Source organism: Triticum urartu, chromosome 3 (genome assembly GCF_003073215.2).
Source record: "Triticum urartu cultivar G1812 chromosome 3, Tu2.1, whole genome shotgun sequence".
Taxonomy (NCBI): Eukaryota; Viridiplantae; Streptophyta; class Magnoliopsida; order Poales; family Poaceae; genus Triticum; species Triticum urartu.
The window spans coordinates 55,576,001-55,590,279 of record NC_053024.1 but is presented as its reverse complement, the minus strand read 5'-3'; the positions used below and the strand labels follow the sequence as shown (position 1 = coordinate 55,590,279).

General features: G+C 45.5%; 1 pseudogene; it reads left to right on the top strand.

Moving 5' to 3' along the window:
- The first annotated feature begins 8,725 nt into the window (after positions 1 to 8,725).
- LOC125547931 lies at positions 8,726 to 12,262 on the top strand (annotated as a pseudogene).
- Positions 12,263 to 14,279: the final 2,017 nt, after the last annotated feature.

The following is a 14,279-nucleotide window of genomic DNA, read 5'->3' as shown; positions in this document are numbered from 1 at the left end:
GTTGGGTGAGAGAAAGAGAGGCCAACCTTACCGCAACTCAGTTCTAGCACAACCGCAACAATGTGCCTAGGTAGACTTTCGAAGTATTTTTCTAGGAGCTTCATCAGTAGTTATTGCCTGTCTTCGTGATAGGCAAGTTTTGAAGCCAAGGCATATGGTGAGGCTATTTCTGGTGGTGATAAAATAGTGGATACAAGATGTGCTCACATCAGATGTTTACCGGGGATGGAGAGCATTAATGTGGCTAGTACTCGTATAGTGCCATTGTTCATGAGATGAAGGGATAATGATGTCTCGCTAGCATTATCGTCAACTATGAATAGATACGGGTTAGATTTTGAAGCTCGTTAGTTTTTTAGACTTCTTGCCAATATGCTTTGTTGCTCCCGAACCTTGTATTTAATTATCATTCTAATAGTGGAAATAGATTGTAACATGGAGACCATTCTCGAGCTTCTATCTACTGAGGGGCTCGATGAGAATGTTGAGAAGCTCATCATAGCAGTATTGGTGCACATTGTCCTGCCCATCTAGTTGATCCAAGCGCTTCAAATCCAAAATGATGCCAAATGCAAAATATGAAGTTTGCAACATAGGCAGACAAAAGGGAGTAATTGCCATTGACTAAAGTTGCATATTTAACCAGTCAGTAAACCATCACATAGATCCTTTTTTCGCCGTGACACATAGATATTTATGTTTCCTTAAAACAACTGAGCTCAGAACCAAACCAAAACTGGTGGAAGAACTCTAAATGGGGTCATTAAGCTAAGTTAAAAATTGTAGACAACTGACCACTAGGAAAGCAAATAGATAAGAAACATGAATCGAGATGGACCTAGAGGGGGGAGGGGTTGAATAGGGACAATCAAACTTTTTAATTGATTATTAGTTTGTTTAGGAAAGTGGGAAAATATAAATGTGAGCCTAAAAATTGCTAGGTGAGATAACAAGTGTAGTGAGGGGATCACAGTGATGTGATGTTTAAGCAACACAATATGATATATCAAGTGCACCGTCAGGTGACCAAAGTAAACAATGAGTAGGAAGCTAGAGGGATAACCGGAAACACGAAGACGAGGATGTATCTTGATGTTCACTTCTTTGAAGGGAAGCAAATCACCATTGGCGGGAGGGGTGTTCGATGAAGGCACATCAACACCCCAAAGGCTCACCCTAATCTCCTTAAGATATAAAAACAGATGTGATTATCAACCACTAGTAGTAGACCTTGAAGTGGCCTCCAAACCTTCACAAACTTTCCGGGGTAAATCATTAGTCGATTTCTCACCGGAGCACTTCTACCGACTAGGAGTCTCCAACCTTCAAGAGTAACAAGATTAAAGGTGAACAAATCAAGACTTGCCCGAATCACAAATTGGTTTTATCAAAAGATAGAGGACGAGTGGATCTACCAATGGGTAAAAATTCTCTCAAGAATTCTCACAAATCTCCATAGGATTCACGATTTGGTGGAGAAAGGAGAGTGAGCCTTTTGAAATGTCCAGGGTCCTAATATTGTGTTGGTCAACCCCTCCCCGAAGTGGTAGAGGGGTATATATAGCCCTCCAAAGAACTAGCCGTTTGGGACAGTTTTTGCACAGGCTGGACAATCCGGCTAGGAACCCAAACAGTCCAACCACTGAGACAAGGCAAAAATAAAACAAATAAACAAAGAAAATAGTGCACGTGACGGACAATCCGACACTTAGCCCGAACAATCTGGCAGTATGCTGGTAGTCTGGGTAGCAACCCGAATAGTCCAAGAACTGCTCGATAAAACAACTCCCTGATAATTCGTCCGTCCCACTATCCATCTTGGCAATTTTACTTACAGATGTTCTGGGACCACAAGCCAAATAGTCTGGATAGTAGCCCGGTTACTTTGGCCATTCACCGGACAATCCAACCAATAGCCCGGTTGAGCAAGCTCTCTGATGAACTGTTCATCTTAATGTGAAACTGGGTGTTTTTTGCTACTGATATTTTGGGTTATGTAGTGGGACAGTACGACAAGCGACCCAGACAGTCCGGACATCAATGGGACAATCTGGCATGTGTGCCGGATACTCCAGCCATTCAGTGAACTTAGGATTTGAGCCAATCCAAAGGTGTGACTAGGTAGCCTATATGGCTTTGGACTTTGTGTGTATGAAATAGTGTTTAGGAGATATTGACTTGAGCAAATATATCATGAGCCCCTTTGACCCCCTCTTAATAGTGTGCTACTCCTATAACTCAAGATATAAATGGAAAATCTTCACTTCTTGTCGTCATCGCATCATCCTTGGCCATATCACTAGATTGGGCTGGACTTGTCCAAACGTTCAAAATCCCACAGAATGACACAACGACCCTAAATCAAGAGCCGTGGGAGAATCCAGACGCCTATATGGCGCACCTCAGTCCCACCCTAAGAGTCACATCCTCCTTGCTCTCTCTCTCTCTCCTCTGCAAGGTGCATGCTCCCTTTCATACTCCTAGTTGTCGGTGCGTTGAAAGTGGAAAATCTAGCGGTGTTGGTAGCTACTGGCAACCCGCTAGCCAATCCGCTCATGCCACATCAAACCGTATGTTGCACCCCATGTTGTATAGAAATGTTTTTTTCTAGTTTATTGAATACTGGTATTTCACCTAGCTAACCCACCACTGTCCTTTGCTTCTAGTTGCAGGCATGTGACAAGCCCATTCCCTCTTCTCTCACACAAGAACTCCAACATTTTATTTCAACTTTGCTAATTTAAACCATCAATATCTTCTAAACCATAATTTCAAAAATTTCTATATATTTGAACTCCTCGCGCACAAACCTTTATAACAAGACTAATCTTGGATACTTTTCAAGCACGTTTATATATCAACATTTCAGTCAACTTATTTCACTTCAAGAAATTGATTTCAATTATTAAAAAAGTCATTTCATATGTTTAAATAATCTGATTTCAGTTTGTAAAAAAATGATCTGAATTATTTTGAACACTCATTTCAATTCTCTCAAAGAGAAGATAGGATTATTTCAAACACTCATTTAAAAAAGAACAAATTTCTTTTTTCCAGAAAAACCAGCTCCAATTGTAATTTCAAAATACCGATATCAAATTATTTCAAAAGACCGGTTTGAATTATATAAAAACATCCATTTCAGTTATTTCAAAAAGAGTGACTTCATTTTTTTAATTATTGAGTCCATCCATTTCAATGATTTTCTGAAATGATTGATATTTTTTTAAAATAATTTCACTTCATTTCAAAGAAGTGATCTCACTTATTTTTTTAAAACAAATGCACTCATTCAAAAAATTTCATTTCAGTCAATTCAGAAAACTTAAAGAAAATCCACTCCTCGAAACAAACTAATTTCACTAAAAAACTTCACTCCTCTTAAAAACATGTCACACTCAGTTAAAAAAATCACTAAAAATTTAAAGAAATTTTAATCATCAAGCAGTTCCCCACACTGAAACAAACTGAGTAATAACTGAATTGAAATGTTGAAATTTAAATATGTTCGAAATGTATCAAAAATTGATCTTGTTCTAACGGACCTGGTGCTAGGACTTCGAATATATAAAAAGTTTCAAAAATAAAATTATGAGTTAATATATGTGAATGGTTTAAATTAGCAAAGATGAAATAAAAGAGTATATTTATGGGAAACTCTAGATTTATTGTGTAAGATAAAGAGAGTGAACCTGATAACATTTTCCTGTCACACATGCATGTGGGTCCAGTTGGCGTCTATAGTCTCTCGTAAGCACAGATATGAGCACGGGGAGGGAGCAGGCAAGCCGGATCCTTGGTATATAGCCGGAACCGAGAAATAATGGATGGGCCCGCACACGAATCAAACGGTGTACTACGCTTAACTGGCCCGGGACTCGGCCGGTCGACCGGCGCCTAGTTAATGGATGAATCCCCGCACGAATCACGACGCACACGTCGACGGTGGATTTCTTGCCGTGCCGGTTCCGTTGAAATGTCTCTCCGGCGGCCCGCCCTGCTGCCAATCGGCTCCGCTCCGCCTTCCTTGTCGATGCAGCTTACGGGAACCAGCGGCCCCGCTCCGCCATGTCCTCCCTTCCTTTCGTCGCCGGCCACCTCAACGCGGACGGCGAGCACTCCACCACGCGCGGCCCGAGCTCACTCTCCGCAGAGGCCACGGACGCAAGCACCTAAGCCCACGCACATGGACGGCTGTGTGCGTGCAAGTGCAGGATCCCGGAGCTTTCCTGGCCGCGGTGTACGCGTGCGGAACTCGTCCAGCTGTGTGCTGTGCGCGTGGTGTCTATGGACACGGACAGCTGCGTCAGGCGTGTGTGTGAGTGATTGACCACGTGCATGGTGCTCCCGAGCGGCGCTGAGCCAGCATCGCCTCGGGCAACGGCTGCGTGCGTGTCAGTCTGGTGCACACAAGTTTGGTGAAATGCTTGAACCATTGGGTTGGACAAATAGGGAAGTTTTTAGGTACAATGTTGGATGGTCTTCGTCCTGATCGGCAGGACGTGACTGTTAAACTTCAAGCAGTAGCCAACGCAATGAAAAATTTAAATTGCATGGTTACTCCTGTTGTTGCACGTAGACCACACACGATAAAAAATGGCAGTGCATAATTACTCATGTTGCTCCATCTCTTTGACTTTTGAAATAGAATCGAATTTTTTAATTTCTTCTGCGTCTATCACTTCCAATTCAAGCATTTTATTTTCAAGAAAATCTGATTTCTTGCATATAATAGTGTTGAACCAGTGAAAATTTAACTCTCAAGACTACCAGTGTGATTGAATATCTCAACTATGAATCACTTCTTCCCATTTCTAGACCAATATTTTTACTATGTGTCTCATCTGCGGCTAACTCTCTATGTGCTTCCATGCTATATTTTTTTTGTGATCATTGATCTTCTCTATAATGTCCTACTACTGCCATTATATGTATGTGCATGGTTCGGTCCAAGATGAGGAGGCTTGCAAAGCTGCGTCTGTTACCACACCTGTGGACACAGTTCAGTACTTCTAGAGATATATACCCAACACTGAATCATCGCAGCATCTTACAACTATTTTCTTCTTGTATATTGTACAAAAAAAGCATGATTTCCCGGTGTTTATTCTTCAGACGTTTACAAACCTGGAGCATCTTAGCGTCCATGCAAGTGTTGTGAATGGCCGCGCGACCAATAGCTCTCGATGTATCAAACATTGCATCCTACTGCTTCAGCCACTGACTGATTCCAGGTAGAACAACACAAGCCTATGTAGAACAAGCTTATTTTGGAAGACCTTTTTGAATTTGCGTGGCGGCATAAAGTGTGGCGGATGATTCCTCTTATTTTACTCCTAGGTACATGTCCACCTTACATTCAGTATGTCCCTAGACCATGAGGCAGCCATTATCAGTTTTTGTTATACAATCTGTGAATCATGTATGGCATCAGCACTCAATGTACTATGTGTGTTCTTCAGAGCGATTTTAAGATTTGTGATGTCAACTGGTTGAGCACAACTAAGAGTATTGTGTGCAGTTATTTGCATATTGAATAACATGCTCTATGTTGTTTTCTCACATGCACTTTGGTCTATGATGGAAGATATTGTACATGAACAAAAGAAACAAAGGTCAGACTCTATTTATCACTTTGCAAAATCACAGTATATTTACATGCACACGCACACACATTTCACTGCTGAGTGTTTGAATTGTTGGACTGTGGGGGTGGTCTGCTTGGGGCATCTCCATGGCGGACTCGCAAACCGCCATCATCCGTTCGGACCGCACTGTCCAGACTGCGGAAGCCATTTAATTTGGGTCTGTATCGGTCTGCGGTGTGATCTGAACGCGATTTCTCCTGCAAAGCGGAGACAAAAGTGGAGGAGGTTTGCAGGAGTCCGGACCGATCCCCAACCTACTTCTGACCGCCCTAGCCCACCAAAAATCCCTCCCCCTTCTCCCACTCGCATCCCGCCCGGCGTCAGCTGCTCGCATTCATGCCGTTATAGAGCGCGCCGCTCTGCATTGAAGGCGACTCAGGGCGTAAGCGACCTCTCACTGCCTCCGCCATCGAAGCAGCTCACCGGCCGAGGACGCTGCATGCCCAGCTGAACACGCCTCCTCACCGCATTCATACGCCTCCATTAAACCAGCGTGGAAGTCGAGAAACCTACTCCAGTCACACGTCCGCTCATGAGGGGGCTGGCATTAAACGCAACGCCGGCCAAGCTCCTCCCGTCCACCCTCTATTTAAACAAGGCCGAATGCTAGGCAAAAATCACACCCCTCCGCCGCTCCCCCATCTCTTCCTTCATCATTTTCTCCACTCTTTCAATGGCTTTCAAAGGGCAGTTCTCCGGCATACAAGCTGGTTGGGTGGCCCGCCGAGCCCGCCGGATACGAGCGAGGCAGCTCGCTGCTCCGGCTCCCGCGCTTGACCCGACGGAGCAAGTTGCTGCCCCAGTTCAACAACTCGCCGCTCCAGGCCAACTTGATGAGGAGTGGTGAGTTGCTCCATACCGGCACGGTGGGGAGTACGACGGCACGGGCATCACCGCATCTAGTGCCTGCGACCGCGCCATCCGTCGTTGACGCGTACCGCGCCATGCACGCAGAGAAAGAACCAGGCTGTGCGGATGTGGACGAGGTGGCGGCCAGCACATCCGCGCCCCACTGCCATCATCGAGAAGTAGAACATGGGAGGCCCCCGCCGCTTGGGTCCCAGGAAGGGCACCGCCGGTTACCCAGCCGGTTCTCCTTTATCTCAGACCATCCTGGGCACCTGCCTGAGCTCCACGGAAGCACCCTTTCCCTCCGGCTGAAGCACCCTTTTTGTCGCTCCGATGAGCGGTCCAGCCAGACATAGGGAAGATACGAGGGAAGAACATGCCTCCGGGGCTCCCGCCAACCCGATTTTTTCGGGTTGCCGAACATGGGGAAGACAAGCCGTGGCCGCCCATAGACTAGTGTAATGTATTCGTGTCGTGGGAGTGGAGCTCCACGCGAACGTACGTGCACATAATTTTAGCTTTTTAGTTGAAAATATGTTCAAACTGTAACCGTTCTCGTCCGGTTTGTATGAAATCCGTCATGTTTGTACGAAATCCGGTCATGTTTACATGAATTTCATCCGATTTGTTGAAAAAGAGTTTGAAATGTATGCGGCTAGTGTTAGACGTCGACCTTCCGTATCTGTGTCCGCAGATTGGTCCCCCTGTCTACGGACAGATGCAGGATGATTTTTACAGGTTACCGTTGGAGATGCCTTTATTGCCATGTTTGGGGACCGGTGTGTTATTGGTTGGGCTATTCAAACACTGTTTTTGGTGCGCCGGGGCGGTGGTGGCATGCCTATTTCCAAAAGGCATCATTATAACTTGTCCTCTTGTATGATTGCAGTTGTTGCACATGTCTATTTTCGGTGGTTTCGTAGGACAATTGTTACTCCCACCGTCCAGGTGCATAGGGCACCTAAGAAATGGCACCGTGAACTAGGCATATGTTGATTGGACGCTCATCACGTTTTTTCTCTCCCTCTAGTTAATCCCGCATTAAGTGTAATGATGGTAGGACTAACCATGCATAGGCTAACTGATTGTTTCACACAATTCTTTAGGTCCAGCTTGCATGCATGCAAAGAAAAAGTAAATGATAGAGGCGGCTAATTAGTTTGCATATGGAAGGAAGATAAATGTGAAGCTGAAAATACTAAGGTTGATTGTAATGGGGAGTATCATATATTAGTATCATGCATATGATACTAGTGCATGATACTACCTCCCTAATGTATAGTATCATATATTAGTATCACGTACTACTCTATTTATTGTCATGCGTGACACAAAGTAGCATAGCATTTATTATGATACGGTATCATGATATGATACTTCACCTTTTTTTTCATTTAATTCTATGACACCTCATCAAAATTGCCTAGTTGACATGCATGATACTAGCTATGATACTACCATTACAACCAGCCTAAGGCTAGCCATAGTGGGGGTAACTTAGGCAGTAACTTAACACACCCCAAGACAATTTTACTTATGTGGCAAGTATTTAATAAGGAGAGAGGTGTTTGGAGTAACATAATATGTTACTGTAACATAGCGCTTTCCGAGGTAAAATGAGTCTATAAGACAATAAATGAAACAATCTATGACACTACTACTAAGATACTTTGCACTATGGAGATAGTAACTTAGACTAGTGTCATATACATGACACTAGTATAAGTTACTCCCCACTATGACCAGTCTAAATGCATTGGGGTAGGCATACGAGTCATTAGTGCTAACTAATGAAGGGCGACTAATATATTTGAAAATCCTAAATGCACTGGGGTAGGCATACGAGCCTTATGCACCTGGACAGAGGGAGTACCTACTTCACCTAACTGTGTCCATCGGATTAATGGCAATGCAGTCCAGCCACAGAGCAGTTCCCTACAATCATGGCCGTAAACTGCTCCCTCCACAATAACACTAGTACACCGCGAGTCTTTATATGTTCACACCTTGACAGCAAGTGACACTGAGTACACCGAGAATCTTACTGTAACTTGATGCGAGCTATCTGGCCCCAGCTCTGAACCTGACTTAATGATACCCACGTTGCCTGTCTACGATCGTCCTCGTGCGAAGTGAGAAGGACAGCAGCAGATGAGTAGTATTTATATATGCGGGTAATAAGCCAACTGGCCGCTCTTCCTGCTCTTGTAACCCAACTGGTTGCTCGTCCTGCTCTTGTAACACCATCAATCTAGCGCACAAACACAAACACAAACACGAGCGTTGCGTCCAGAGGCAAGGAGTAGTAGAGGGAGAGATGGATGCGGTGAGCGCTTCGGAGGGCGCATTGGGCCCTCTGTTGGGGAAGCTCACCGATCTGCTCGCCAACGAGTTTAAGCGCCTGAAAGGGGTGCGGAGTGAGATCCACTCTCTCAAAGCGGAGCTCACCAGCATGCATGGTGCGCTCAAGAAGTACACGACGATAGAAGATCCGGATGAACGACATGGATATCGCTCTTAAGGGAGCTGGCATACGATACTGAAGACTGCTTCGACAAGTTCATTCACCAGCTTGGCAGTGGCGGCAGCAACCACCGTGGCGGCTTCAAGGAGTTCTTCCGCAAGATTGTTAGCTGCCTTAGGACACTTGGGCATCGGCATGGATTTGCAAACCAAATCGATGACCTCAAGGCTCGTATCAAGCAAGTGAAAGATCTCAAGACTAGTTACAAGCTTGATGATATTGCTTGTAGCAACGCCAACTCCAGTCATGGTGCTGGAGGTCTTCGACTTGATGCTCGTTTCAGTGAAAACCTTATTGGCATCGACGGTCCAACAAGTGATCTTGCCAAGTGGATGATGGAAGAAGAAAATAGCTCAACCAAACATCGTCGCAAGGTGTTGTCGATTGTTGGGTTTGGTGGACTGGGAAAGACAACATTAGCGAATGAGGTATATGGCAAAATTGAACGGCAGTTTGATTGCAAGGCTTTTGTATCCATCTCACAAAAGCCAGATATAAAGAAAATAGTCAAGGGTCTGATCCATAAAGTGCCTTATCCGAAGGATTATACAAAAGACATCGAAAACTGGGATGAAATGACATCTATTGAAAAGCTGAGGAACCTACTGGAAGATAAGAGGTAACTTCAGATTTATTTCTACTTTTCTGCAAAACATTTACAAGCGTACCTTTTCGTTTTTCCTGATTTTAGTTACTGACTGTAGTACTCCCTCCGATCCATATTACTTGTCGCCAATCTAGTACAACTTTGTACTAAAGTTGTACTGATCAGAGGGAGTATTATCTTTTCATATATTGAACAATACTGCATAAAAGTTAATATTATAAAGTACTGAAACCACTCAAAATATCGGGAGTTGTTGCTGATGTGCTCTGCAAAGCAATTCTGGGAAAGGTGAGGGCCTACCATAATCACGAACAACATGTCGTAACATCAGTTTTGTAAGCATGGAGTACTATAGATAGAGAGAATTAGCAGTGATAGAAAATAGTTGGAGACTTCCGATAGGTTTTCATATTAATTGCAAAATGCAACAAAAATGTGCTTCATACCAAGTTACTGTAAGATTCATATGGAAGCATAAGTGGTAAGCATGATTTAAGTATTTGAGCACCTGAATCAAGAGTTGCACAATTTTGGAGTTTCATTGTTGTTTACCTTTTCTAATCAAATTCCTTCTCCATTCTATCTATTAGGTATCTCATCATCGTTGATGATGTATGGTCTGTATCAGCATGGAATGATATCAAGGGTGCTTTTCCAGAGAATAACCGCTCTAGCCGGATTATAGCTACTACACGCATTTTTGATGTAGCAAGGTCATGTTCCCTGAGTACTGATGACCGCATCTATGAAATGAAGCCCTTAAATGGTTCTCATTCTAAAAGATTGTTTCTCAAAACAATATTTGGCTCTGAGGATTGTTGCCCTGATATGCTGAGAGATATCTCGTATGAGATCTTGAAAAAATGTGGAGGCCTACCATTGGCAATTAACAGTATATCTCATTTATTGGCAAGAGGACCAATTAACAAACAAGAGTGGGAGAAGGTGAAAAGGTCAATTGGTTCTGACCTGAGCAAAAGCCAGAGTCTAGAGGGAATGAAAAATATATTATCCTTGAGCTACAATGTTCTTCCTGGTCACCTCAAGACTTGTTTGTTGTATTTAAGTATTTTTCCTGAGGATTATGTCATTGACAAAGAGAGGTTAGTCAGGCGATGGATAGCAGAAGGCTTCATCTCTGAAGAGCGTGGACAGAGCAAACAGGATGTTGCTGAGAAGTACTTCTACGAGCTTATCAATAAAAACATGGTCCAACCAGTGGACATTGGCCATGATGGTAAGGCTCGTGCCTGTAGAGTGCACGACATGATGCTTGAACTTCTTATTTCCAAATCAGCCGAAGAGAACTTCATCACTGTGGTAGACAGCGGGCAAACAGTTCTGGCAAATCGACAAGGTTTTATTCGACGACTATCAATCCAGGGCATTGACCAGGAGGTTGCATCTTTATTGGAAAATGAAGATCTGAGCCATGTTCGATCTCTGACAGTGACAAGATCAGGTTGCATCAAACACTTGCCCAGTCTCGGTAAATTTGACGCTTTACGTGTATTAGATTTTGAAGATTGTGAGGATGTAAAGGAGTATGACATGAGCCCTATGGACAAGCTATTCCAGCTAAAGTTTGTCAGCTTTAAGAACACATACATATCAGAGCTACCATCAAGAATTGTGACGCTACATGGTCTCGAGACGCTAGACCTTAGGAATACATGCATTGATGAATTGCCTGCTGGAATTGATCAGCTCATCAAGCTACAACATCTGCTCACTGAAAGTGGCCCATATAGATACAGATACAGATCTGGGAGAACCAAGGTACCAAACGGGATTGGGAATATGAGGAGCCTACAAGTGGTCTCAGGCTTTAATATTTCCCTCAGTTCAGTTGGAGCAGTGGAGGAGCTCGGGAATCTGGATACTTTGAATGAACTCCATGTGCATTTGGGTGATGCAAACAATAGGCGTGCAGATATGTTGCTCTCCTCTGTATGTAGGCTTGGAAGACACAAACTCCAATGTTTCTGGATATCCACTGATTTTTCAACTCCCCTCGAGTTCTTAGATTCTTGGTCTCCTGTGCCATCTAAACTCCTAATATTTGGGATGACCACAAACTACTATTTTCCAAAAATTCCAAAGTGGATCACACCAGAACTCACCAGTCTTACATACCTACTACTTATTGTCAGTGACGTAACACAGGAGGAACTTCACATGCTTGGCGAGCTTCCTTGTTTACTTTATCTGGAACTTTGGTTGGAGCGAGGGCAAAGGAGAACGCTTGCTGTGCAAGGCAGAGGGTTCCAATGTTTGAAGGAGCTGCACTTTCGTCTTTCGTATAGCACTGCTGGTACTGTCAACTTTGTATTTACGGAAGGGGCATTGCCAAATCTTGAGAAGCTCGATGTCCCGGTTTCAGTGGCAACAGAGGATGCGTATTATTTCGGTATCGTGCACCTCGCAAGTCTGAAAGATGCAAAATTCCGTCTTGACAAGTGGGGAGCCACATATTCTGAGTTAAAGGCTGCATCAGCTGCCATAAGGAATGAAACAAATGCCCATCGCAACCGCCTCACAGTAACTATCGTGGGAGCAGACGACAGCAGCGATGAAGAGCATGACGATGAATAAACTTGAAAGTGGTCCTCTCTTAATGACATTTCATCAACAACGCGGGAGGTATGGTCCACTATTACCACTTTTTAGCTGTTCTGTTCATGCTTTCAGTTTTAGTAATCACGCTGCTGATTTCAGTATGAAATACGTACGTATTTATTTGGTCTCCATGCCAGCAGCAGCAAGTTTGCTCGCTCACGGTCGTGTTCTATATCTGTTTTTGTATAGGGGACGCTTTCTTTTAGAAGTACGTACAAGTCGGAATGTTGTGTTGGAGACGGAAGATATGTACTCCGTAGTAAAGTACTGGTGATCTTCTCGAAAAAGAAAAAGGACTGCTGGTTCTTAGTAGTGGCGCGGTGCTATTTGCTGCTCCCTGAGGTTGATCCGAATGTTGTGATGGAGACGGATTATTACCTTTACCTTTGATCCTAAAATAAGTGTTGCTGTTTTGCGGAGGGAGTACATGGTATTCGCATCCTTGTGAACTTTGTGTTAAATTAGTGTAATCCGTTATTCGGCTTGGCTAAGTATTATTAAGCTCGCCTCAGGGTGGAGTTTTGTTCTTGTGTAATTCAGGTTTCAGCACGCTCAACTTAAATAAATTACATATATATCATAATACCGTTCTGAAAAATATTACGGAGGGAGTAATATTATTGGTTAGGCAAACGATTCACAACGGCCTACCGGCCCAATCTTATCTTACACCGGTCGCGCATGACACGTCGCTCCCCCACCTTATCCCTTCCCTCCCGACCACTTTGTCTTTCTTACATCCCCTTGGCACAATCCACCTCCATTCTCGCATCCTCGACCAACACCACTGCGTGCTGCCGCCACCTCCTTTTTAGCTCCTGTTTTTAGGAAGCACAACAACAGCCGCGACGATGCTGCAATCCATGGCTGTCGTGTGCTGAAACCAGCGCAAACTAGGGTCCCAACGGCTGACTGGAAAAGCTTTAACCCTAGATTATAAAGCTTCAACCGTTGATGAAAAAAGCTACAGTCGGCCAATGCGCAACAAAAAAAGTTGCAACCATTAACAAAATAGTTTTAACCCTAGATGAAAAAAGATTTAATCGGCGATAGAGAAAGCTTCCACCGGTCACCGCCCAAACGGAAAAAGTTGTAACCATTGAAAGCAAACGCTTCAACCATATCTGGGAAAGCTTCAACTGTGCAACGACGGTAGGGAGCGTTGCGGTGAGCCGACGAAGCTCAGGCGACAGGGGAGAGGGGTGCTGCAGTGGTTTGCAACCACCCACTGGCAGAAGCTATTGTTCCAGCGTCCATGGCATGTTTTTCTGTTGCGATGGTTTGTTGCATATGGGCAGAACTTGAATCACTTGCGTGCGGCAGACCCCTGCAAGCGACCCACCGCAGTTCCCGAGCGACCCCGATCTAGGGTTCCTCCCATGCTCTCCCCCGCCGCCGCCGGCCTCCCTCGCCTCCTCCCGCCAGCATCGGCCGCCGGGTCGCGCGCCTCCCGGCCTTCCTCCCTCTCCTCCCTCCCCTTCCCCTCCCCCGACGCTCCTGTCGCTCCCCGAGGCGGCGGAACGCCCCCTGCCCGCCTCCCCGTCCCGACCCCCTCCTCCTCCATCTCCCTTCGCCGCCACCGACAGCGGCCGGCCTCCGGCGTGCCCGGGTGCCGCCGGCGGCGGCGGACGTCCCTTTCCCGCGCGCCTGGTGGAGGAGTCAGGGCTCCCCTGCCCGACGAATGGTGCTGTTCGACTGGTGGCGGTGTTTTGCGGGCCTCGGGTGCTCTCGATGCGGCGACGTGGCCGTTGGCTGCGAGGCGATGCGATGGGCGGCTGGCCGGCGGCGCCCGCTCGGCCCAGATCTGGGCCCTTTTGGGCCCCATCTGGTCTGGGTCGGGCCTGCGGTCCGGGGCGTGACGGCGTAGCTTCCTGGTGGTGAGGCGAGGCAACCGTGGTTGCGGTGGTGATGACTTCGGCGGCCGATGTGCTGCAGCGTGGTTGCAGGGACTGTCGTTGGGGTCCGGTTGGGCCAGTGGTGGCCTGGCAAGTCCCTGTCGCTATGTCCGGTCGGATGTACGCGGCGGTGGAGG